Genomic DNA, 26,775 nt, shown 5'->3' on the forward strand with positions numbered 1-26,775 from the left:
TCACTGCTCCTTACCGCTCAGCTTGCTGCTCCTTAGCACTGCCACAGAGGCGGGAGAGGCTCCCGCCACCACCGCTGTGTTCACCAGCCATGAGCCCGGCTTCTGACTGAGTGGCACTCCCCCTGTGGGAGCGCACTGACCACCAGGGGGCAGCTCCTGCATTGAGCGTCTTGCCCCCTGTTGGTCAGTGCGCATCATAGCAACCGGTCTTTCTGGTCGTCCTGCCATAACAGTCGCTTAGGCTTTTATTATATAGATGATGATGATTATTATTATTATTATTATTTTAAATCCTTACTGGAGGATATGTTTTCATTGATTTTTTTTTTTTAGAGAGGAAGGGGGAGGGAGAGAAACATCTATTGGTTGCCTCTAGTATGCACCCTAACCAGAGATTGAACCCAAAACCTCAGTATGTGCCTTGACCAGGAATTGAACCCACAACCTTTTGGTGTATGGGATGATGTGCCAACCAACTGAACCACCTGGCTAGGGTCAAGACTCAGTTACAGTTGCTTCCCAACATGTTTCTATAGGTTGCACTTGTTTCTGTTGTTATGTCATTTAATTAAAAGTTAGGTAAATCAATGAAATTTGAGTCATGAAAAAATGTTGTTTCTATAAAACTAAATTGAATGCTTTAGAAACATTTGACACAGGTGAATAGCTAATATTATTAGCTATGGAGATGATGTTAATATTTTGAAAGGAAAATGTGACTTAAAATCTAGATGAAGTCAGTATTCGGCTTCTGTGAAAGTCTGATGTTCTGGCACCATTTTAAAGAAATAAAGACTGGACATTGTGGATGACGTGTTCTGAGTAGGGTTTGCATGAGAAAGACACAATGGAAAGTAAATCAGAGGACACACATTCCTGACTGCACAAAAGACTGACCAATTCCGAGCATCAATATCTCTACATTTAATAAGATGGTTGTGGTGAGTATGTATCACTTTTTATTTCCCGTTAACTGATTAATCATCTAACTACAGCTCTCAACTGTACCCGACAGGACTTTCTCTAAGGAACTAAACCAAGGCCTGCACCTTCTCATGTATTTTCGTTTTTCCTTGATAAAGAACTTGAACAAAAATGAAAGGGGGGAGTTTGCCGTGATGAAATCTCACCCCCCTTTCAATGGCCAGCTCCTCCGAGTCTGCACATCTTTAAGCTCCACAGACAGAGTGGGGCTCTGAGCCCCACCCTCCAGTAAACACTGCCTTTCCTCCTCTGCCCTCACATTTCCAACCCCGCTGTCTCAAGTCCACGTAAGTTCAGCTAGGAGTTGCGCAAAGCAAGGTAAAGGTCAGCTCACACTATAGGGTAAGTTTCTCTTCTCTAGGATGTTTGCATTTCAGAGTATCTATGTTCACCTACTTACAAGGCAGCAGTTCAAGAATACATAAAAAGGAAGTAAAAAAAAAAATCAAGATTGCGGAAGGAGTGTTACTTTGGAACCAGATAGGAAAGAGCAGGTTAGTCTTAACTAGTTACAAAGTAGAAGCTAAACTACATTTAAACTCCACCTATGAATTTGGGAAAGTTAACAACCCTTCCAAACCAGTTTCCTTCTCCATACAAATACGGTAACACCATCTACTTCGTAGAATTAAATGAGATAAAGAGTTATCAAGTGCCTAGTACAGTACAGGCACACAGTAGGTGCTCAATAAATCCTGGCTGTTTTAGTAGTCTACCTTCTCACATCCAATCCCACCCAACCCCCCAAAACGGCATTATTTTTTTACATCTTTCCTCCCTTGATTTAAGAACCGAAAGATTCCCTTAAAAGTAGCTGGGTCCCCACCCCTCAAGGACTCCCCAAAGCAGCAGCTTGATGGCACTCTTGTGAAGAAAGCTGTATAGGGCAAGGTAATGTTACCTGCAAGATATGTCCTCCACCCCTCAGGACACTCTTGGGAGTTCTGAAAGTATGGGGCACTCAACTGTGATCACCCATTGGATGATTTATATTATTAAACTAGAGGCCTGATGCATGAAATTCATACAAGAGTAGGCCTTTCTTCCCCTGGCTGCCGACACTGGCTTCCCATTGGCACCAGGGACCTGGGCTTCCCTTGCAGCCCCAGTTTCATCCGGAAGGTGGTCCAGAAGGACGTCTGGTCTAATTAGCATATTATGCTTTTATTATTATTATAGATTTACTCCAAATTAATGTAAGAGCAAAAGCAAAGCAAAGAAAAAGCAGTCAGTTTATTCTCTTTACATCAATACTCCCAACCCATTTCTTACAGTGAATCCTAATCTAAGATCTCTGATGTGGTTGGTAGATTTTGAGATCCAAGTAGTACACTCTGCAAAGAGCAGATTATCAGCCTTGAGGTGAAGGTTCCCTGCACACCTCAATGAGAGCTCCCGCAGGGCAGGACACTGCAGGTAGCCGGCAGGGTGCAGGGTGGTGGTCAGTGGCTATTCATATCACCACCCCAGTCCAAGGGGAGGATCTTGAATCTTGAACCTTACACGTGCACTTACTGTGTAAGACGGAGATGCTGAAGAGCATAGGAAAGACTAAATATGGTTGGCCTGGTCTAATTCCGAAATGAAAGGAAACAGCCCCAACACCAGCCCAAAGGAGAACGGCGAGAAGAGGAAACACGGCTCGTTTATTCTTAACAACATTCCAACTACACACACATCTGGTCACAACTCGCGCCCCTTCCATGAAAGAAAAAAACATTTTTAAGTTCTGAAAAACAAAGTGTCTGGGTTTATTCAGATGTCTACATCTCTCAGCCTCTGTGCAAAGGGGTTATCCTTTCTGGATAAGCATCAGCTACTACACATTGCTTTGACTTTCTCTTCAGAAGACAAACATGTGTTGAGAAAGCTGCCTTTCCCATTTGCCAAAGATGATAAAGTGTAACAGCTGTTACCTAAGCAACCATTCAGGTTTCAAAGGTATTCAAGATAAGTCTGATATTTCCTCAGAAGAAACGCTTTTCTCCTCCTCAGGTGCTAATTACTGATTCATAAAGAAGCCTTAAGAACAGATGAGCTCTGGGGCATGAAAGGCTGAGAGCGATAGAATCTGCCTCAGGAGGCAAAGTGGCATTTGAGAATTGTGATGCTAAATCATTTCACTTCTCTTCAGTAGATGACTTGGGAATACCTTCTGCTTACCACATACATTTCAAAGGCTACACACAGAAATGATCCCATTCCTGGACGCTGTGCAGTAGTATGCTAATAAATGTTTTAAAATACAGTTAATATCATACTGCATATTTCCTCATTAATAAAAGAGGCAGGGCTGTTATCTTCCTACTCTCTCTGACCTTCGTAAAAAGTAGACATCTTTGGAAAATAGTAATTATTTACTTGAAATGATAGTTAACAAGAAATATGTATGCACTTCAAATGGAAACCCCCAAAGCTGACCATATGAAAAGGACAGATTAACAGCTCTACAAATGGAGGGAGTAGGTATCTAAAAGACTTGGAGGAACTATCAGATATTGAAATATTAAATATTGAAATAAAATCATCCTACATTTTTTAATTACTAGCTTTTAATTCAAAATGGTTTATCAAAGCAATAAAATAGTAATTTTAACTTTTGAAAACTTTTTAATTATTTGAACACTACGGAGTTGTTCAGTCTAAATGAACTGCACTTTTCTTTGTAATAAGAGGCTAACACCTAGTACCCCAAAGATATCATTACTGCGATATTTTTAAAAAATCCTCACCTAAGGATATGTTTTTATTAATTTCAGAGAGAGAGGAATGGGGAGACAGAAACTTCAAAGTGAGAAACATCAATCAGCTGCCTCGTTTATGCACTCCAGAACCAGTAACCTTTTGGTGTATGGGGATGATGCTCCAACCAACTAAGTCACCCAGCCAAAGCTACTGAAAACTTTTTGGTATCGCTTCTCAAAGGTGAGGTTCTGGTAAATTCTTGCTGTGTTTTGGTAACACATCTTCTGTAAAAACACCAAATGTTTAGTTCTCAACCAAACTAAACCAAGAATCCCAATTACTATTGTGGTGGGCGGTTAGACAGACATGAGCGCAGCAAGGCAGATGGCCCAGGTACAGAAGGTCACCAGGGTGGAAAGCCCTGGGTGCCTAGCAACAGACAAAATTGGGAAAACAAGGACCTCTTCCCCAGGGTAACCTTTCCTTCCCTAGCAAAGTGCTGGCCATGCAGGTTAGACCCTCCGACCTTTCATATTGCTGGTCATACAGTTGGGCCTTCCCCTGAACTTTACTCCCCAAGCATGTTCTAGTCACGTGGGTTACACCCCCTTTGAGGGGGAATGAAGGAATGAACAAGGGGATCCGAGAACAGCTCTTAAGTATTTGAGCCCCCAGGACAATGAGGTTCTGACCTGCATCAAACACATCTAGTTCTCAGTTGTGTTTTAGCTCCAGGCCCAGAAAAGCAACAAAACCAGACAGATAATGCTGCAAGGACCAATGGCCCCCTGCCCTGGTGTCAACCAATCAGTAGAGACCAGGGCCATGAAAGGGCACACCTGCAAAGCTGATGGATATTCTACTGGGATGCTCCCCAGAGACCTCCGGATAAATACCCTCAAGACTGAGGACCCAGTGTGCTCACTTTCCTTTCTTTCCTCCTCTCCTCCCCCCACTTCCCAGGCACATTGCCTTTACTTTTCTCTCCTTCTCCTAAGCTCCAAGAGCCCTTCTTTTGCTTCTGTAACTTGTTTGCTGAACCCATTTTTTCTACAGCTCACTTCTACCTCTGTGATTTCCTAAATAAACTTTTGCTTGTATTTGAGCCTTGGCTCTGAATTCTTTCTTAGCTAGAACTCAAGTACCGAGGTTGCTGAACTGAAATCCAATTGTTGGTAACATTCTGGTGCTGTTATCACCACCAAAACTCAAGCCACCACATGAAGAAATGAACTAAATGTGCTGAAACCACTTAACAGTTCACTTTTGATATGGCAAATATTACTGAGGAAGCTTCACAACCAGAGGTAATTCATCTCTGCAGGACAGAAGAAAAACTACATATATTATTACTCAAGACAGTACTGAGCCCCAGTATACATAATGAACATTTCTAGCCGGGAGTTTTATATGCACCAAATTATTCAAAAGAATAAGAAAAGAAATATTATTCATGGGTAGCAAATTCTTAAACATGACAGGTTATATGAAATGTCCAGAAAAGGCAAATCCATAGAGACAGAAAGTAGGTTAGTGGTTGCCTGGGGGTGGGAATGGGAATGGGGATTAACTATAAGAGGGCAAGAGGGATCTTATTGGCAAGATGAAAATATCCTGAAACTGGTTTATGGTGCTGGTTTGGTAACTTGGTGAATTTACTGAATATCTCTGAATTGCACACTTAAAGAGATGAGGTTTTGGGCTGAAAAGTATTAACTCTAAAAGTTTTTTAAGTGACAGGGTAATCATTTCGATTTAAGCATTTTGATTGGGACTGGGACTGGGAAGTAACTAAATAAGGATGTGCTAAAATCTTCAATTTTGAGAATGTTCACCCTAGTTCCTTCTGATAACCTGAATTTCAAGAAGATTAGTTAAATTATCAGACTTTCATACAATAAAGTATATGCACCTATTATAAGTAATGCATGGAAAATGTGACATCAATCGAAATGTCCATTAATGAAAGTGGTACATCTAAGAAATTATGGTTCAACCATCCTCTGAAAGTAGTGCAGTCCCTACTAAACAGTTAGAAAAATGTTAGATTATACATAACATATAGAGAAATATGTCCAGGATATACTGAGTGAAGAAACACCTAGCAGGACAATGCATATAGTAGGACACATGAGAAATGTGTGTGGATTATTTATGTACGTACATGTGTGTTTGCATGTATACTTGGAAAGATAAATACCGATCTATATCTAATGCTTAGCCCTTGGAAGTACAAATAGGAGAGGAAGAGGGTTTTCAATTAAAGTTCAAGGAAAAGAATTGGAAGTATGTGCATCCCAGGGCTGAGAACATTTGTCACTGGGCAGATGGCATTTTTATGTTCTCTTATACTGTCTAAACTTTCTTATTGGAGAGGAAGGTTAGCATAGTGGTCAAGAGATGGCCCAGATTTAAATCCTGGCTCTTCTGTTTATTTGCTGGGAGATCTTGAGCAAATTGCTCACCGACTCCATACTACTGCCATTTGCCTCTGTAAACCGAGGATAATAAGAGCACTTACACCATAGCCTGGGAGGAAAACTAAGTATATTATGTACGCAAGGCACTTAGGACAGAGTCTAGCACATAATATGTATTCTTTGTTAATGTCCATTAGCGTACATACCAATACCTTATTAGTGAGAAGAAAACACGAACAGAAACTTTATTTTTATGGTGGGAAAAAGAAGTATAAAAACACAGGCACTGCCTGACCTCAGGTATGTTCAATGCCAGGATGCGAGCAGAATGTATTAGGCACAAATCGAAGTCTGGACAGTTATCAGAGCCACTCCTATGACCAACACTGATGTAACCAACCTCCCTGTGGGCCGCACTGAGGGCAGAGGGCACCTGGGTGGAAAGCTCCCAAGTGCCTCGGCTCCACGTACTGTGACGGATTCATAATGCAAGAGATAATTAGCATGTGTGACCGGACCAATGGGCAAAGGACACCTGAAACAAAAACACTCCAAAATAAACACTTATGCCTCATAATTGACCTCAATGGGACTTGTGGCCTCACCTTGGGACCTAACAATATAAACCAGGGTCAATGGTCTGACACGTGAAAAATTATTAACCATCATATTATAATAACACGGAGCAAGTCTGCCTTCCTGAGAAAAGGCAAGTTCTACCATACCCTTTTCCCCACACCTTATGGTGTGAGGAACTTGAAACTTCAGTAGTCCTTAAGATCTTTTCCAACGGCCACCCTTGCACTCTGCACAATACTGGAAACTCTCTTAAAGGAAGGACAAGTATTTGTTGAGTGACTACTTTGTACCAAATTCATCTATTTCTCTTGAAACTCTTGGAAGTAGAGTTTCCACTTTTACAAATTTAGAAATCTGGGGCTCAGAGTGTCCACCCATATGTGGCAGCACCGAGAATCCACTATAGAATCATCCATTTCCAAAGTCTGCTTTCCCAAGCACCATAAATCCTACGGATTTCACTCTTAAAGCAATTCATACTTTTTATGTCAACTACAAAGTATTTCCTTCAAAAGGCCTATATACCACCAAAAAATTTAGAGCACATGGCCAAAAATATCCCACAAAAGCTCCTGAAATTTCCTAGAAGTATGTATTTTTTACAATGAACACAGTTGATAATCCCATTTTATTTTTTATTTCTTTGTTTCTCCAAAGCCAACTGGTGTTCAACAGGGTACAAGGTCTTGCCCACAGACCCGTCTACATTGAGCAGAACAAACCACAGAAACTCCTGCTTTCAGAAACTAATTTTTCAAAGTGGATTCCATTGCCTTATTCATTTATCCTCCTGTACAAAAAGTCAAGGACAAATTCAAAAATGAATTTTTGTCAGCCTTATTTTGTCAAATTGATTTATAAGCTAAAGCTACACAGACAAGATGGTCCAAAGTGATCCAAAACTACTGTGCTAAAATCATTTATGAACTTTCCTTTGATAGAACTAGACATTTTTAAAGACCCTTCTTTATCTTTCATTTTGGTATACTATTTAGAAAACTGTCATTATCAAACTAGAATAAATTGGTCTGGTCAAAAGACAAATTAATGACACCAGTCATCAATTGTTTCATCAGTCTGCACTGAAGTAGATGCTTAATAAGTGCCTGATCATTCAAAACAGTGGTTGGTTCTCTATTGTTCTGGTATCCGATTATTTTTGCATTGAATGCTACTGCACAATAACACAAGTCAAAGTTTAGCATTTACTTCCTCAAAAATAAATGTAATTTTTCCTACTCCTTCTTTTGCTTCTGTAACTTGTTTGCTGAACCCATTTTTTCTACAGCTCACTTCTACCTCTGTGATTTCCTAAATAAACTTTTGCTTGTATTTGAGCCTTGGCTCTGAATTCTTTCTTAGCTAGAACTCAAGTACCGAGGTTGCTGAACTGAAATCCAATTGTTGGTAACATTCTGGTGCTGTTATCACCACCAAAACTCAAGCCACCACATGAAGAAATGAACTAAATGTGCTGAAACCACTTAACAGTTCACTTTTGATATGGCAAATATTACTGAGGAAGCTTCACAACCAGAGGTAATTCATCTCTGCAGGACAGAAGAAAAACTACATATATTATTACTCAAGACAGTACTGAGCCCCAGTATACATAATGAACATTTCTAGCCGGGAGTTTTATATGCACCAAATTATTCAAAAGAATAAGAAAAGAAATATTATTCATGGGTAGCAAATTCTTAAACATGACAGGTTATATGAAATGTCCAGAAAAGGCAAATCCATAGAGACAGAAAGTAGGTTAGTGGTTGCCTGGGGGTGGGAATGGGAATGGGGATTAACTATAAGAGGGCAAGAGGGATCTTATTGGCAAGATGAAAATATCCTGAAACTGGTTTATGGTGCTGGTTTGGTAACTTGGTGAATTTACTGAATATCTCTGAATTGCACACTTAAAGAGATGAGGTTTTGGGCTGAAAAGTATTAACTCTAAAAGTTTTTTAAGTGACAGGGTAATCATTTCGATTTAAGCATTTTGATTGGGACTGGGACTGGGAAGTAACTAAATAAGGATGTGCTAAAATCTTCAATTTTGAGAATGTTCACCCTAGTTCCTTCTGATAACCTGAATTTCAAGAAGATTAATTAAATTATCAGACTTTCATACAATAAAGTATATGCACCTATTATAAGTAATGCATGGAAAATGTGACATCAATCGAAATGTCCATTAATGAAAGTGGTACATCTAAAGAAATTATGGTTCAACCATCCTCTGAAAGTAGTGCAGTCCCTACTAAACAGTTAGAAAAATGTTAGATTATACATAACATATAGAGAAATATGTCCAGGATATACTGAGTGAAGAAACACCTAGCAGGACAATGCATATAGTAGGACACATGAGAAATGTGTGTGGATTATTTATGTACGTACATGTGTGTTTGCATGTATACTTGGAAAGATAAATACCGATCTATATCTAATGCTTAGCCCTTGGAAGTACAAATAGGAGAGGAAGAGGGTTTTCAATTAAAGTTCAAGGAAAAGAATTGGAAGTATGTGCATCCCAGGGCTGAGAACATTTGTCACTGGGCAGATGGCATTTTTATGTTCTCTTATACTGTCTAAACTTTCTTATTGGAGAGGAAGGTTAGCATAGTGGTCAAGAGATGGCCCAGATTTAAATCCTGGCTCTTCTGTTTATTTGCTGGGAGATCTTGAGCAAATTGCTCACCCACTCCATACTACTGCCATTTGCCTCTGTAAACCGAGGATAAGAGCACTTACACCATAGCCTGGGAGGAAAACTAAGTATATTATGTACACAAGGCACTTAGAACAGAGTCTAGCACATAATATGTATTCTTTGTTAATGTCCATTAGCGTGCATACCAATACCTTATTAGTGAGAAGAAAACACGAACAGAAACTTTATTTTTATGGTGGGAAAAAGAAGTATAAAAACACAGGCACTGCCTGACCTCAGGTATGTTCAATGCCAGGATGCGAGCAGAATGTATTAGGCACAAATCGAAGTCTGGACAGTTATCAGAGCCACTCCTATGACCAACACTGATGTAACCAACCTCCCTGTGGGCCGCACTGAGGGCAGAGGGCACCTGGGTGGAAAGCTCCCAAGTGCCTCGGCTCCACGTACTGTGACGGATTCATAATGCAAGAGATAATTAGCATGTGTGACCGGACCAATGGGCAAAGGACACCTGAAACACAAACACTCCAAAATAAACACTTATGCCTCATAATTGACCTCAATGGGACTTGTGGCCTCACCTTGGGACCTAACAATATAAACCAGGGTCAATGGTCTGACACGTGAAAAATTATTAACCATCACATTATAATAACACGGAGCAAATCTGCCTTCCTGAGAAAAGGCAAGTTCTACCATACCCTTTTCCCCACACCTTATGGTGTGAGGAACTTGAAACTTCAGTCGTCCTTAAGATCTTTTCCAACGGCCACTCTTGCACTCTGCACAATACTGGAAACTCTCTTAAAGGAAGGACACGTATTTGTTGAGTGACTACTTTGTACCAAATTCATCTATTTCTCTTGAAACTCTTGGAAGTAGGTATTTTAATCTCCACTTTTACAAATTTAGAAAACTGGGGCTCAGAGTGTCCACCCATATGTGGCAGCACCGAGAATCCACTATAGAATCATCCATTTCCAAAGTCTGCTTTCCCAAGCACCATAAATCCTACGGATTTCACTCTTAAAGCAATTCATACTTTTTATGTCAACTACAAAGTATTTCCTTCAAAAGGCCTATATACCACCAAAAAATTTAGAGCACATGGCCAAAAATATCCCACAAAAGCTCCTGAAATTTCCTAGAAGTATGTATTTTTTACAATGAACACAGTTGATAATCCCATTTTATTTTTTATTTCTTTGTTTCTCCAAAGCCAACTGGTGTTCAACAGGGTACAAGGTCTTGCCCACAGACCCGTCTACATTGAGCAGAACAAACCACAGAAACTCCTGCTTTCAGAAACTAATTTTTCAAAGTGGATTCCATTGCCTTATTCATTTATCCTCCTGTACAAAAAGTCAAGGACAAATTCAAAAATGAATTTTTGTCAGCCTTATTTTGTCAAATTGATTTATAAGCTAAAGCTACACAGACAAGATGGTCCAAAGTGATCCAAAACTACTGTGCTAAAATCATTTATGAACTTTCCTTTGATAGAACTAGACATTTTTAAAGACCCTTCTTTATCTTTCATTTTGGTATACTATTTAGAAAACTGTCATTATCAAACTAGAATAAATTGGTCTGGTCAAAAGACAAATTAATGACACCAGTCATCAATTGTTTCATCAGTCTGCACTGAAGTAGATGCTTAATAAGTGCCTGATCATTCAAAACAGTGGTTGGTTCTCTATTGTTCTGGTATCCGATTATTTTTGCATTGAATGCTACTGCACAATAACACAAGTCAAAGTTTAGCATTTACTTCCTCAAAAATAAATGTAATTTTTCCTACTATAGGCTTTTATTTAAGCAAATTCAAATGAACCGAATCAACTGCCTTTATAAAACTATGAAGAGAATAAACAAAGCCATTAGACATCTCATCTCAGGTCAAATGTTATCAAAAAGAGGCCATCATCCTACTAGAAATTGAGATTTATTGAAATTTTCAGGGAGCAACAGTGTATGTCAAATCATTTTGCCTATATATAAGACATGTATATAAATATAAATTTATCTGAATTGTTAGTGAATCCTTAAAATCTTCTCTGGAGATATTTATTTAAATAAAGAATGAGCCAACTATTTTCCTTGGATTTAGGTTGAGTCATAGTTTACATAGATCTAGCTAGCTGTTTTTGTTAACCAGAATCACTTTAACTGTCCAAATGAGAAGTTTAGTCCATGAAGGAATTGAGAGAAATCTATTCTTGATCTAATCATTATTTTAAAATCAGATTTTAAAATATATTTTTATATAGTTTTAATAACACTCTACTCACAGCAAACAGACATAATTATCTCTCACTGGCCAGTCTAGAGAGAGAATTATGGGAACACAAGAAGAGATTCAACCAATTAACACTTGACACCAGTGTATTGCTTCCACATTCAACATCCTGTAAAATTTATCATGAGGCATATACTGCACACTATTCTCTTAGACCTCACCCAACTGTCTAGAAGCTAACTGAATAGGGATTATGAAGAGAAGAAATGGAAATGTTCTGGACTCTATGGTGTATTTGTCAGGCATGGATACACGTAGTTGACTAAAGCGTTCCAAAGTCAATCTTTTCAGTCAAGTTCTCAATTCCTGACCATTCCCCCTCCAGCACTTCTTGCTCTTCCTTGACTCATTCATTCAATACACTGTATTTCATTTCAGGCACAGTTCTAGGTGCTGGGGATACAGAAGTGAGCATTCCCCGTGATTCTGGTTACCTGGAATGACCTCACCAGGTGGCTAAATTCTTATGTTTATAGACATGGCTGTTCATAAACTCACAGGCTCTAAAACGAAGAGGCCCAATAAACTGGGCAAATACAGAAGGGAAAGATGCCAAGGTCTATCACTCCTTCAGAGTAAGGACATTTTTGTTGTACTAAGATGGTACAGGGGGTCTCCAGAGCTATGAGGGTGAGTGGAAATAACCTCTGTCCCAAACTACAACTACTTGACCTTAAAAACAGCACAAAGCAACCCCACCTTGCTTTCATTTCTTTAAAAAAACACGAAAAAACCCCACACGTTTTATACCCCTTGCACCAAAATAAAAACAATGTTTTTAGTGAACATCAAAAGACTGGAAATAACATGGGAGAAAATATTTACAATACATATGAAATAGGACTGATTTCCCAAATTTTTTTAAAGTATATTTTTATTGATTTCAGAGAGGAAGAGAGAAGAGAGAGATAGACACATCAATGATGAGAGAGAATCACTGATTGGCTGCCTCCTGCATGCCCCTACTGGGGATCAAGCCTGCAACCCACCCAGGCATTTGCCTTGAAGGGGGATCAAACTCTGACCTCCTGGTTCATGGGTCAATGCTCAACCACTGAGCAACACCAGCCGGCCTGATTTCCCTAATTTAAAATGAGATCATATAAGTCAATCTAGTAAAGATAAGAACCCTATGAGGAAGAAATAGAAAGAAGAGAGGGAAGAGGAAGAAGAAAGTACAAAGCAAAACACAAGAACAAGTTTACAGAAAGAAATTCAAATGGCCAAAGAACCTACAAGGATCCTAAACCTATAAAGATAAGCCCGTGAAAACAGAGATAACATTTGTAACTTATCAGATTGGCAAAGTCGTAAGCTGGGTGATTTGCAGTACTGGTGGGAGTGTGGCAAAGATACAACCCTGATTTTAAAAAAATCAATCTGCATAACCATTCTAGAGTGTAAGTGGATAATGTTTATCAGAGTTTAAAATGCTTCTATCCTCAAACCTAGCAATCTCACTACGGTATTAGGAGTTTAACATTAACCTACAGGTATACCAGCAAGATGTTTATACAAAAGTATTTACCAATAGGGGTGAGGGGGAAATTGCTTCGGGAGTTATGTCTAACACTATGCTGTACATCTGAAACTAATATAATGCTGAATGTTAACTGTAACTGAAAAATAAGAAGCCCCGCCAGCGTGGCTCAGTGGTTGAGCATCGACCTATGACCCAGAGGGTCACAAATTCGATCCCGGTCAGGGCACATGCCCAGGTTGCGGGCTGGATCCCCACTGTAGGACTTGATTCTCTCTCATCATTGATGTTTCTAACCCTCTCTCCCTCCTTTCCCTTTTCTGAAATAAATTTAAAAAATTTAAAAAAAATAAGAAGGAATTTTAAAAAAGGAAAAAGTATTTATAAAAAGCAGACTGCAATAAATCCAATAGCTCAACACAACTCCTCCTTCCCAAATATCTGGCAATTACTAAAATAGCCAGAAATAAGGCAAAGGTGAAACCAATTACTGTACATCCATGTAATGAAATCTTATACACGTTAAAGTGAATAAGGAAGATTGGTGTCTTTGATGGGGAAAATCTCTAAAAACATAATAGGAAAAGCACACACCAAAAAGGAAAAAGGCTACAGAAAATGTAATCCCTTTATTAAACAATTTAAAAAGCAGAGAACCAGACAGATGCAGTTATTTACCAAAAAAATTTTTGCCCCTGGAAGAAATCACAAGAAATGTAATAATAGTTACATTTGAAGGGAGGTTTTTACCTCTCTTTCTGAACCTTTTGATACCATTTGAATGTTAATCATGTACCTACAGTTTTAATTTATTTTCAATGTCATCATGGGTTATTATCTGAATGGAAGATTATAACCTATTTTCTTCTCTCTGTTTATGCTCTTTCAACAAAATCTAATTTAAATATATTTAATGAGATAAAGACTTTTCAGAAAAGTTCTGAAGGAGAAAAACAAAACAAATGAAGAAATGAAGTAGGAAAAAAGAAGGTAAGGCAGATAGATAAAATATCAATATGGGTCCAAGGACAAGGTGGAGTATTTCTCTTTTTCCAATGTTTTAAACAAAAGGATAAATGTTGCATTGCATGGTGGGTAGGGAGCAAGAAGTCACAAAGAAATCTTAGCAGTTCAAAGCTGTGGAATGTAGAAAACAACCTGAAGGAAATATCTTTAAAAAGCAATTCTGGAAGAAGTATTCTTCCAAATTCACAAGGAAGCAGTTAAAAAACAACAACAACAACAACAACAAAAAATACACTAGTAAACTAAATTAAAAACCCACTCAAAGAAAATAAAACCGTAACCCTACAATGCATTATGAAATCCTCTGGCAAATATTTATAAAGTCTAAAGAATAAAATCCAAAATTGAATTACTTCACACACAATTATAATTCTAGATTGTACTAAATATCTTCACAGGCATTAAACAAAAAGCCCGGAATGTCATCTAGCTGGATGTCATTTCATAAGTGGGGGTCCAATTCTTGATTATCCACGTGTTTATCTAAGGTTTAAGAGGGACACAATAAAAATCAAGAAACTGAATCTTCAATAGCCCCTTAGGGATGAGTCACTCTATGGATAATACAGGTAATCAAACCACACAGTGTTAAAAGTCTGCGGGAAATGATGAAGTACCATTGAGGGGAGAAAAATGGGAACCACCTAAATATATACACAGCATGCACAATGCCTGCTTGACGAAAGAAAATCAAAGATCAGTGAAGAAGGGTGGGATTTTTCCTCTCCATGCCAGTTATCAATTTATTGCCTCTCAGCTAGCTACACATTCACCCTTTACTATCTGATCTGCAAAAATAGACATGGGCCCCTTAAATTCTTTTTTCACTTGCTGTTGAGGAAGATGCTGGAAAGACACTGTGGGAAGAAGGTGTGGTTCCTGGTTCTGAGGCGCTCCAAAAGCACCTGCACCTGTCCAGCACCTGTCTTGTAACAGTTTTGTAGAGGAGTGTCTCCAGTTAGGCATCTCCCCTTGAACGGCTTTCCCTGGCACCCCAAGGGGGGTGGGTTTTCAGCAATTTCTGGAAGGTGGGTTTTCAGCAAGTTTACCGGCTTGGCTACAACCGCTCTGCCATACAGTGGATCACAGGAGAGAAACACATTTCATGCAGATTGCTAACTGATGTATGAAGAGTGCCTGACTGCAGGCCTGAGAGAGGGCGGCATGAGGAGTTTCCCTTATATGTAAGAGGTGTCAGCTGAAAAGGTACCAGCTACGTCAACAGGCCCACCGATCACCCCTTCTCGTCTCTACCTCTGCTCTGCATTATCACAGGCACCACTGGCAGAAACCTGCAGGCAGAAGGAACGGAGAAGTTGCTGGGAACTTTCTCACCTTCCTCTGGACTGACATCTGGATCTCCTTTGTGGCTTCACCTCCCATTTGCCCTGACAGCCTCCTCCATCTGTCCCTCCTGCCAGAGGCTGGTAATGACTTCCTGCTGGGGTGATCTCTGGGGTTATCAAGGTGCCTTGCTGGGCTCCCTGCCGCACCATCACCTGTGGAAGTAACTTCACAAAGCCCCCTCTTTTTTGGCTACTAGGCCCTGACTAACCAGTTATAATATAAAGGCTGCACACGTGCTGATGAATCACTATGGCTACTCTCCCAGTCTGTCATACTCTGCTAGAATCCAAAGTTTAAACTTGAGGAAACCTAAAATTTTCCAATAATTTACCTTCGTTAGGCCTAAAAGAGCCAACATTAAACTCCAGAAACATTCTGGTTTACATAGGAATTTGTGGGAAATGGATTCAATGTCTTATCATCTTTTTTTTTTAATCCTCAACCAAAGATATTTTTTCATTGATTTTTAGAGAGAGTAGAAGGGAGGGAGAGAGAGAAACATCAATGTAAGAGAGACACATTGATTGGATGCCTCCCACACACGCCCCAACTGGGGCCAGGGATCAAATCTGCAACCCAGTATGCGCCCTTGACTGGGTCCATGGGCTGATGCTCTAACCACTGAGCACACCAGCCAGGGCTTAACATCTGTTTGTGTTTTTTAAAAGATGAATCATCTTCCCCAAATGAGAGGATGGAAATGTTCTGTGTCTTCTCTGTCCAGCATGGCAGCCACTAGGGACATGTGTGGCTATTGAACACTTGAATGTGGTTAGTGTGATTAAGAAATGGAATCTTTAATTATATTAAATTTCAATTTAAATTAATTTTAATAGCTGTCTGTGGCTAGTGACTACAGTATTGGACAGCAAAAGTCTAGCATATGGTCATCTATTGTAGGGAAGGCCTTCTGCTACTGGTGGTGTTTCTGTGTGCTCTGGCAGGGGTATAGAGGGAAGCATAGAAGTATCAACCCTAACAACCCCTAGCCTACCTGACCCCTGCCCATACAGACATATAATTTCTCAGAGAATTTTGTTAATAAATTTTCAGAGAATAAAGGGCCTTGGACATAGTAGCTTGATAGTGAAGAAGTGTGGAGAAAATGGAGACTGAGGAGAGGTATCAATCCAGTAAGGGAGGCACCCTCTTGCTTTGTTTCCCTATCCTCCACCCAGTGGAAACAATCCTCGGCTGCCCTAGGAACTGTGGCAGCCCACTCCTTCCTCTCTTTCCCCTTCTGACTGGGCCTGTGTGGTTAACACACAACTGACTTCTAGTGATTCAGGCACTGCTGAAACTGTGAAAGACCTTCCCTTTGAGACTGACGATGACTAGTGTCTGGGCTAGAAAGATTGAATTTCACATTTCTGACCTTTACAAGGACATATCAAAGTACCTGACAGCAGGCACTGATTCTCCTAAGAAATTTGCTCCTAGAAGTAAATGCTAAGGATTTAAGAAAGTGACTGGCCTAGGTCCCTAGACTGATATTTATCAAACAATTGTTCAACAGGACAAAAATCACTACCCACAGTAGATAACTGTAGAAAGCCGTTTCAGTATATTGATGAGAATATAAAGAATATTAAAAGGACAATTTTACAGGAATAAAGTTTAAAAGTACCACAGCTTATGAACCCAAAGGCCCAAAAGACTTGTGCATATTATTCTAAGAACCAAAGAAAAGCATCTATACTAATAAAAGGGTAATATGCTAATTAGATTGGGTCAACCAGACATCTTCCAGACGTCTGACTTCCTTCCGGTCAAAGACATGGTGGTGGGGGCCGAGGCAAAGGTGGTTAGAAGCAGTCAAGCCAGCAGGGGAGCAAGCAGTTAGGGGCAATCAGGCCAGCAGGGGAGCAAGCAGCTGGGGTGAGATCAGGCACAGCGAGGGGGAGCAAGCAGTTAGGGGCGAGATCAGGCCAGTGCGGGGGAGCAGGCAGTTAGGGGGAGATCAGGCCGGCAGGGGAGGGCAGTTGGGGGCGATCAGGCTGGTGTGGGGGGGCAGTTAATGGCTATCAGGCCAGCGGGGGAGGGGGGCAGTTAGGGGCAATCAGGCCGGCAGGGGGGAGCAATTAGGGGGTGATCAGGCCAGCATGTAGAGGCAGTTAGGGACAATCAGGCCAGCAGGCAAGCAGTTAAGGGCATCAGGCCGACAGGCAGAGGTGGTTAGGGGCAATCAGGCAGGCAGGCAGTCGAGTGGTTAGGAGCCAGCGGTCCCAGATTGCAAGAGGGATGTCCCAGATTGGAGAGAGTGCAGGCCGGGCTGAAGGACCCCTCCCCCTCCCCCCGACACACACACACACACACACACACACACACAAATTTCCTGCACTGGACCTCTAGTACTTTATAAATCCACAAGAATCTTAGCAGTACAAAACCACAGTAAAAATTTCTGTGAAATTTTGACTATGAACAGCTTTGATTGTAAACTTCTGCAGTTGTTTGATAATATATGCAATTTAAGTGAGAATTATAGGATTTGCTAACTAGCAAAGTAGGAATTAGTGAGCCTTTTAATTGTAACTATAACAATGTATTCTAGTTTTACTCATGTTTACACCAGTCACTCACAGAACAGAACACCACATTTTCAGCGTGACTAGGCACGCAGTAACACTCATTTCTCTTCTCAACATTTTTCGTACAAAAAAAAAAAAGACACTAGTATTATGGTCATCGCACTATTATGTTGCAAGTCAAGTAGAAAAGACAACCCTGGGGAGTAAGGAGTGGGCTGCTGGTGGATTCCACAGTCCAAGGCTGGTCCTTAATCTTAGAGATTCGTAAATATGATGATCAGAAGAGGGTTCACACTAACCACATTCATGGTGATAGTAAAGTAAAAAAGCTGATTTAGTATCTTGTGAGAAAAATAAACCATCATGTAGATCGGATGCTGGTATCTGCTTATCATGTGTCTCCCCAAAGCATAATTACACAAGGAGCCCAAATTACAATCAGAAGGATGCATAGTGGGCATGGAACAGAGATACATTTTGTGGATTCCTGTGTGGCTTCACACTGCATTGTGAGGTTAAAGTGGGCTCAGCGGTATTCAGTGACTAGAGCAGCCCTGGGCAAACTAGGGCCGCGGGCCGGATACGGCCCGTTTGAAATGAATAAAACTAAAAAAAAAAAAGCCCGTACCCTTTTATGTAATGATGTTTACTTTGAATTTATATTAGTTCACACAAACACTCCATCCATGCTTTTGTTCCGGCCCTCCAGTCCAGTTTAAGAACCCATTGTGGCCCTCGAGTCAAAAAGTTTGCCCACCCCTGGACTAGAGTAAAGCCATACTCTGAGGTTTGGAACTTAACAGTTGGATTTCAAAGCCACAGACAGCCCCACCACAGGGCTAAGATCCATACAGAGGCCTGTTCATGCTATGCTAGGGGCAGGGTACCCTCTCCTGTAGACAGGCCAGATTGACCTCTCAAACTTGGTCTCCCACTCCAGCCTCCAAGTTCCACTTTCTAAATTCTTCTTCAAACAAATTCCCTTTCAGACAAACATGTTAGTACCTTTAACCAAGTTATAATTCTACCCTAGAAACGATTTAATCTTTACTTATTTTGTCTGTCTTTGCTGTGATCCATTCATCACACGCATTTTATAGTTTCTTTTGGAGTCTGGTATTTTTTTCCAACTCAGAAAGGGAAAGAGATCTGCCTGTTGGTCCTCAGGTTGGTACACACATACCGCACTTAATGGTAGGAGCTAATAACTCCACAGGGACATGAAGGCTTTAGGAATTTCAGGGAAGGTGGGGGGGACCTCTTAAAAAAAAAACTACACCCACAACCTATATTGAAAGAAGTATATTAAAGAATTCATTAAATACTAAGCGTAAACTCTTTTAAAAATACAAGCTAGCAGCCCTGGCCACTGTGGCTCAGCTGGTTGGGTGTCATCCCATGCACTAGGAGGTTGCCAGTTTGATACATCGTCAAGGACACATGCCTGGGGTTGTGGGCTCCATGCCCCGCAGGGGGCGTACAGGAGGCAGCCATCTATGTTGGTTCTCACATCAATTGTTTCTCTCTTCCTCTCTTTCTAAAACAATCAATAAACTATTTTTTAAGCTAAGACTTATGATATAAGTAATCAGACATATATGTTCCACTCTACCTTGACATTTTATTTGTTTGTTTTGTTAATCCTCACCCAAGGATATTTTTCCATTGATTTTTTTGGGGGGGAGAGTGGAAGAGAGAGGGAAAGACAGAGAGAAACATAGATGTGAGAGAAACACATCGATTGGTTGCCTCCTGCACAAGCCCTGGGCCAGGGAGGAGCCTGCTACCGAGATATGTGCCCTTGAACAGAATCGAACCCAGGACCCTTTGGTCTGTAGGTTGATGCTCTAGCCACTGAGCCAAATCTGCTAGGGTCTTGACATTTTAAATCTCTTTGTTTCTTCTATGTATAAAATGTGTGTGGGCCTTTTGGTGAGACTCCAGTTTCAAAACGCAAAAAAAAAAAAAAAATATCTATCCTTAAATTTGCTGATTCAGCACAAGTCTAGAACTTGTGATTTTGGTATACAATATCACAGAATTTCACCAAGCTGAGGAGCCTAGCAAATATGTAATCAGCCTTCAAATACTTTCATCAATACTTTCAGAAACTCATGGAATTGTCTGGCCCCACCCACATCTGAGAAATCAGTGATGGGTTACACCTAAAGTGGAGAGATCATAATTTGCTGATTCAGCACAAGTCTAGAACTTGTGATTTTGGTATACAATATCACAGAATTTCACCAAGCTGAGGAGCCTAGCAAATATGTAATCAGCCTTCAAATACTTTCATCAATACTTTCAGAAACTCATGGAATTGTCTGGCCCCACCCACATCTGAGAAATCAGTGATGGGTTACACCTAAAGTGGAGAGATCATCCATCAGGCCTTGAGAATTGTGGTCACCAGCACCATCTAAAATTGTCTTCTGTCTGTTATCTCTTGGTTTATTGTTAACCTGACTTTGGCTTGGCTTGAATATAAACTCTTGCCTTCTGATCCTACAGAAGTATGCAATTTTGTGTATCCAGTTCAGGATTCCCTTTAGAATCACTGAATTTTTTTTCCAATATTGTTTACCCTGCAACTCAAGGGCAGCTTAAGATCATGAGTGTCTGGAACATAAGCTTCTGTTCTCTGCACAATTAGGAGAGTTAAGTAAACTTGAAGGTTATGCTATTGAAGGCCTTCAAGCACTAACAAGCTTAGTCTGTGTTATAAATTTCTCAGAAGTATGTTCTGATAACCCCAAATCATTTCCACTCCATGTGCCACTTAGGTTATGATTGCTAAACTTCACCTTGGGGCTGCCACCACTCTAGTGGTGTGAGGCAGCCAAGAGCTCTCTCCACTGCTCCAGGAGGGAAGATCTCCAGGTGCCCACAGACAGGCAAGCTGCTGGGAGTAAGGGGCAGTAACACCTGCTGCATTTGAGAGCTCAAGCCACGTGTTTACGTGTGATTTATTCAATCCAGTTCAAATGCACTAGGGACCTTGAGAAGGAAAATTAAGAGTAACCTCCCTTTAAAAAAATCACTAACTTCAATTCCCCAACCTGGATACTAGTCTCTTCCTAATAAGCCAGGGAACTTTTCATTGCTGGGTCTCTTACTGCTGCTACCTCCTTGGAAGATGACCAGAGCTGCAAAAATGCTCCGCCTTTACAAAGCAGACAGTGGTGGGTGTGCACACTCAGGGATCCTCCTATCCAAGCCCTATCATTTAAAAAAATCACACTCGTAAGTTAAACACATTACCTTCCACCTGACCTGATGGATAATGGATATGCTACGTACTGCCACCGGTTACCACAGTGGCGACAAAACAGTGGGACTCGTGATTGGTCTCCAGAATCCCAGTGCCACAGGTGACACGAGTGGAGGTGATGCAAAAAGCAATCGCATGGGAGTTTTGCTCTATCTTTAGGGAGAGGCGGAGAGGGTACAGGAAATCACAAAAACTGTAGAGCTGACATATCCGCACATACACGGGCTCGGTATCCTGCTTACCGACTTAAGCTCACCGCTAAACTTTGCAAGTTTCTATTGTGGAGCATTCACAAACATACGTTATATTCTTGGCCAGTTCCAGATCAGTATAAAGTAGGTTATGGTTCTTCCCTACAAGCCAAAATAATACTTCCAAAGATATTTCCCTGTCTTAAATTCGGAAGAGAAGTCTTTTTGTTTTCTTTTAGCTGCTAAAATCTAATTTCTTTACTCATCCTGTTTCCAAATCTTATATTTTAATAAGCACCACTCAATCCCATTAGCAAAAAAAAAAAAGTTAGATTAAAAAACAATTGCTTATGACTATACCTAAAGGCTGCTATGAGATTTAAATCTATACCTTATTTATCATCCCCAAACTCTATGAAACAGGGATTGGGTTTTCACCGATCAAGAGACTTGCCCCAAATCACACCGCAGGTTAAATCAATAGGGCTGAGATTCAATTACAGGGTTATCTGACTCAAACCACTGTAATATATTTCTCCAGGGGATGGAGTAAATGATATTTACTGTGCTGCTGCTGATAAAATGTATATGCTATATACAGCTGCAGACTTAAGGATACATTAACTCTCCAAGGCCCTTTCATAAATATACCCTTGAAGCTACTTTGTGATATTGCCAAAGCAAAGATTAGTATTCAAATTTCACAAACAGAAACACAGATACTGAAGAGGTAAGCCAGGGGCTCTGGACCTCAGCACTATTGACATTCGGACAGGACAATTTTTCTTGTGGGGCTGTCCTATGCGCTGCAGGATGTTGGCATCCCTGGCCTCTACCCATGAAATGTTAATAGCACACCTTCCTACCCCAATTGTGCAATCAAAACTGTGTCTGGACATTGCCTAATGTCCCCTGAGGGATAAATTCATACCCTGTGAACCACTGAGCTAAGCTAATTGCCTAAGGTCACATAACTGGTTAAAGAATGTACTGATATCAGGAAAGAGCTCTGCTAAATCCTAGCTCAGTGGTGATATTTATTGTACCAAGCTAGAGCTCCTTAAGACAAAGCACTGTTAGTACTGCCTCTCTCGACTTTTACACTGAGGTATACATCCCTAGTGTCTTCAACCACTGTTCAGTTTCTACACCCTCTCCAAAACCCGATTACCTCGGCTGGACACACTTTTAAACACAAACCCAGAACTGTGCACAATACTGCCTCAAGTTGTAAAAGCAGGAGCAACAAAAGACTAACATCCAACACAAGCAATGTACCGCCAGGCTCGGTTTTTAAGCACTTCATATGGGTTACCTAATTTAATCCTTCAACATTTTCAACAGCCTATGACATAGGTGTTATTATCTGCATGTGATGAATGAAGAGACTGAGTCACAGAGAACAAACAACTTGCCCAAGGTCAGGCGCCAAAGCCCCTGTTCTCAGTGCTTCTAAGAACTGTGAGATTGTCAGCATTGGTTCTGAATAGTCCATCTCTACAATGCGTGAGTTTTTCCCCAGCTGCATCAGGGCCCTCCTCAAGGCACCTCGGTCAAGTCTGACATCACTCTACTCATCAGCCCTGTTGCGTATAACCAGATGCAAGCCCACATATCTACCTACTAGAGGCCCTATGCACAAAATTCGTGCAAAAGTAGGCCTTCCATCCCCCGGCTGTGGGCACCGGCTTCCCTCTGGCACCCAGGACCTGGGCTTTCCTCCGGCCGCTGGCACCCGGGACCCCAGCTTCCCTCTGGCCGCTGGCAGGCACCCAGGACCCGGGCTTCCCTCACAGCCCTGGCTTTGTCTGGAAGGACGTCTGGTCTAATTAGCATATTACGCTTTTATTATTATAGATATTGCTGTCCGACCCACATTTGTCCATCTTGAGTTAAGAACACAAAGCACTCCGTCAAATGTTTTGTTTAAGCAGGCATGTCAGATCTACAGCAATGTTGATATACTTGCCCAGTAACGCTCAAAAAAGAAATGAGGTCAATTGGAGATGAGTGATGCTAAATACTGATCATCACCACCTCTTCTAGGTGATCCCTACCCATCTTTTAAAAAATATGACTTATAATTCTGCTAGACACCAACACAAGCTCTGAATCGAAAGCTTGGAATGTACCATCTCCCCTAGTTTTGAAAATCAAGTTGTTTGGCATAGTTCCTCCTCTCCGTGATTTTCACAAGATTAACCCCAAGTGGTTTTATTATCACATTGGCATGTTCTTTCAACATCCTCAAGAACTCGAGGCACTTAAAGCAGCTAGGATTTGGAGAGGTTTGAGGAGGAGCCCAGGACATCCTTGCTGTGCTTGGGAAGGGTGGGTGCTCCTGTCAAATAGATGGCGAGACTAAGGAGGTGGGGCTGTGAGCAATCCCCGGTCCTGGAATAGATGCTGTATGTAGTCCACGGTCCTCTGGGGAGGTGGCATTGTTTATGATGACGTCCCAACAGATGACCCAGCAGATGATCTCAGAACTGGCTGCCCCTGGTGAGACACACTGAGACTTTCCACTTCCGTTTAATGAGAAAAGCTTCAGCACTCATAGCCCACCTTTCATAACCTCACCATTCTAAACAAGCAGGTTCAACACGAACCGACGTGCTAACAGAGATTTTAAAACATTGCACACAGCGACACACAGAGAATTTCCTACTGGAAGTCATGGACCCAGCTGCTTGGTTTACAAGCAGAGAACACCCGAGTTGCACTTTGCGAGGAGCAGGACGAACAGGCACGTCCAGAACTAAAAGAGCTCCAGGAACAAAGGAGAAAGTCACTCGGAATCAGCAGCTACGAGGCAGCCACATATATTAACAGGTTCACCAAGAATAGGGCTTGCTTAGTTAATATTTGAAAACCACAGGCTTCCCAGCAAATGCATTATTCCTTGGACTTTGACACTTTGGCACGGGGGCAATGAGGAGCTTTTAAAATCACTTCAAAATCTGCTTTGAGCTTAGAACTTCCCCTGGATTATTTCACACAGGAAGATCAACACTATTTTGTTAGGAGCAATGGGAGCCACCGGGGAAAAATTACAAACCTTGAATGCTAACTTCTAGTGTAAATGAAATTAACTAGCTGTGAAATTTGGAGCGGATTATGTAACCTTGCCCAGGTTGTTTCTTGAACTATAAAGCAGAGATAATAATACCTCTAGACCTTCCAGCATTATTGTGAAATTTAATGAGGCAGAGGGTACAAAGCATCTCAGTCTCTGATAAAAGCGGGCTCTTTAAATGTCTGGTTCTCTTACACCCATTGGAGTGAGTCAAAATCCAAATTTAATTATCCCTTTAGATTTTAGACATTTCCAGATTTAATAAAATAGATTCCCATTCTACCACCTGAGGGGGCTTTCCAACTACCCCTGTGGAATTAGGCCATTTCTCTCAACATCACAGGCTGTTTCTCAAAAGAAAGGGGATCCCAAGTTGTTACCTCTCACTCAGAGCCACTTAATTCGTTAAACTCAAAGCAACTGAACTTCTAATTAGCCTATGAGCTGGGAAACAGTATTAGTATTAGTTCAATGTGTAAATAATTTAAAATTCTAACAAATTATTTTAATGATCCCATTTAGAAGTGACTGATATCTGGAGAGGCTTCCTTCACAGACCTGACAAAGTCAGTTGCAAAGAACTTTGCTCTTTCTTTCTGTTAGAGAGCCTGTCTACTGTACCAGTCTATATCTTCATAAATGAAGTATAACGATAGCATCATAAGTTCCTGTCATCCTTTATGCCACCGGGATGCCTTCCACCTGCCTCTCCAGCAGTCAGTGTTTCTGATGGTGATGTGTCTGTTGCACTGTGTATGTCTTTGGCAAAACTGCAATAATCACAGATTCTGCTTCTCTGCTGCCCTCCTCCCCATCCTCTTGCAAGAAAACAATGTACTTGCAGGATACACATCTCTATGCACTGCTGACTAATTTCTTACATAAAAAGCAGATTTTTTAAAAGAAGCTCACCGACTTTATTTCTACATCAATTTAAAAGTGATAATCAAAGGGAGTTTATCACTACCAAGCCAGCAATGCAAGAAATGCTAAAGGGAATGCTGTAAAAAGAAGAAATAGAAAGGGGGGAAGGAACACAGGCATAAAACACAGAAATGGCTACAAACAAGTACCTATCAATAACATTAAACGTAAATGGATTAAATGCTCCAATCAAAAGACATCAAGTGAATGAATGGATAAGAAAACATGAACCATATATATATGCTGTCTACAGGAGACCCACCTCAGAACAAGGGACTCACACAGACTGAAAGTGAAGGTATGGAAAAATATCTATCAGACAAATGGAAATGAAAAAAAGCTGGGGTAGCAATACTTATATCTGACAAAACAAACCTCAAAGTGAAGACCATAACAAGAGATAAAAGTGATAATCAACTCAACAGGCTACGAGTAGACTGGGAACATACCACATTAGAGGGTTCCCATTGGGGTACAACGTAGATAACAACTCCAGATGGCAAACACAAATCGGGGAAAATAAAAATAAAAATAAATGCTATGCACTCTTCTCAGTGTATTCCTCTCCACAAATTCCACAGAGCAATTATCTGGCCACAATAAATAGAAAGCATAGCTGTGGAGTAAACACGCTCACTCCACAACGCGGGAGCACGTGCTTCCCTCTGGCACCGAGCAAAGATCTCACTCACCGGCTAAGCTCCCAACCAGCCAAAGGAGTTGGCTGGAAGACCTTTAATGTTACTTAGTACAGGGACTGGAGTTTGAGAAAGGGAGTATTTCCCCCAAACTTAGTAATAAACTGTAAATACAACCCCACTCCCTCAAAAAAACTCCATTAGGAGAGCTCGATCACCCCTAACCCAAACCACCGCCTGATCCCTGGCTCTCAAAAGCACCCGCAGGGTTTGGAGCACAGATGCAGCCCGCCTATATGCTGCCACTGTTTCACCAACTACCCTGTGAGCGGTCTCAGGGGTCAACGGCTCCTGCCCATTTTATCATCAAAGCGAGATCCAGTTCCAACCAGGATTCCCTTTCCTTCGCCACAGTGGAGGGAAAGGCAAGGATCGCGTTAGTGGGTGTTTTCTGCCAGGCAAGAAAGGCTGTTTCCCCCGCTCTGAACCGATCCTGCCGTCTGTCCGCGCTTCGCCGGCCCCAGACAGCATTTTAATGAAGCACCGCATCCCAGGCGGAGCAACACTTACACGGGCTCTCCAGGCTGGAGGCAAAGTCTCCTGCAAAGTTCCCGGGGCACTGAGTTGCCGCGCCGCTCCCGCACGCCGGT

General features: G+C 41.2%; 1 protein-coding gene and 1 pseudogene across 7 annotated transcripts in view; one reads left to right on the top strand and one right to left on the bottom strand.

Moving 5' to 3' along the window:
• The window catches only part of SGMS1 (sphingomyelin synthase 1), a 230,517-nt gene that overhangs the window by 57,115 nt on the left and 146,627 nt on the right, over positions 1-26,775 (bottom strand). Inside the window, exon 1 of one of the 7 annotated variants that reach the window (XM_014547475.1) lies at positions 26,698-26,775. The exons of the other annotated variants lie outside the window; for them this stretch is intronic. The gene's annotated coding sequence lies outside the window, so the exon portion shown is untranslated. The remainder of the gene's footprint in view (positions 1-26,697) is intronic. 7 annotated transcript variants of the gene reach the window in all.
• Positions 1-26,775, top strand: part of LOC102238596 — a 137,644-nt pseudogene that overhangs the window by 9,417 nt on the left and 101,452 nt on the right.

Source organism: Myotis brandtii, unplaced genomic scaffold, assembly GCF_000412655.1.
Source record: "Myotis brandtii unplaced genomic scaffold, ASM41265v1 scaffold475, whole genome shotgun sequence".
In the NCBI taxonomy this organism is placed as follows: Eukaryota; Metazoa; Chordata; class Mammalia; order Chiroptera; family Vespertilionidae; genus Myotis; species Myotis brandtii.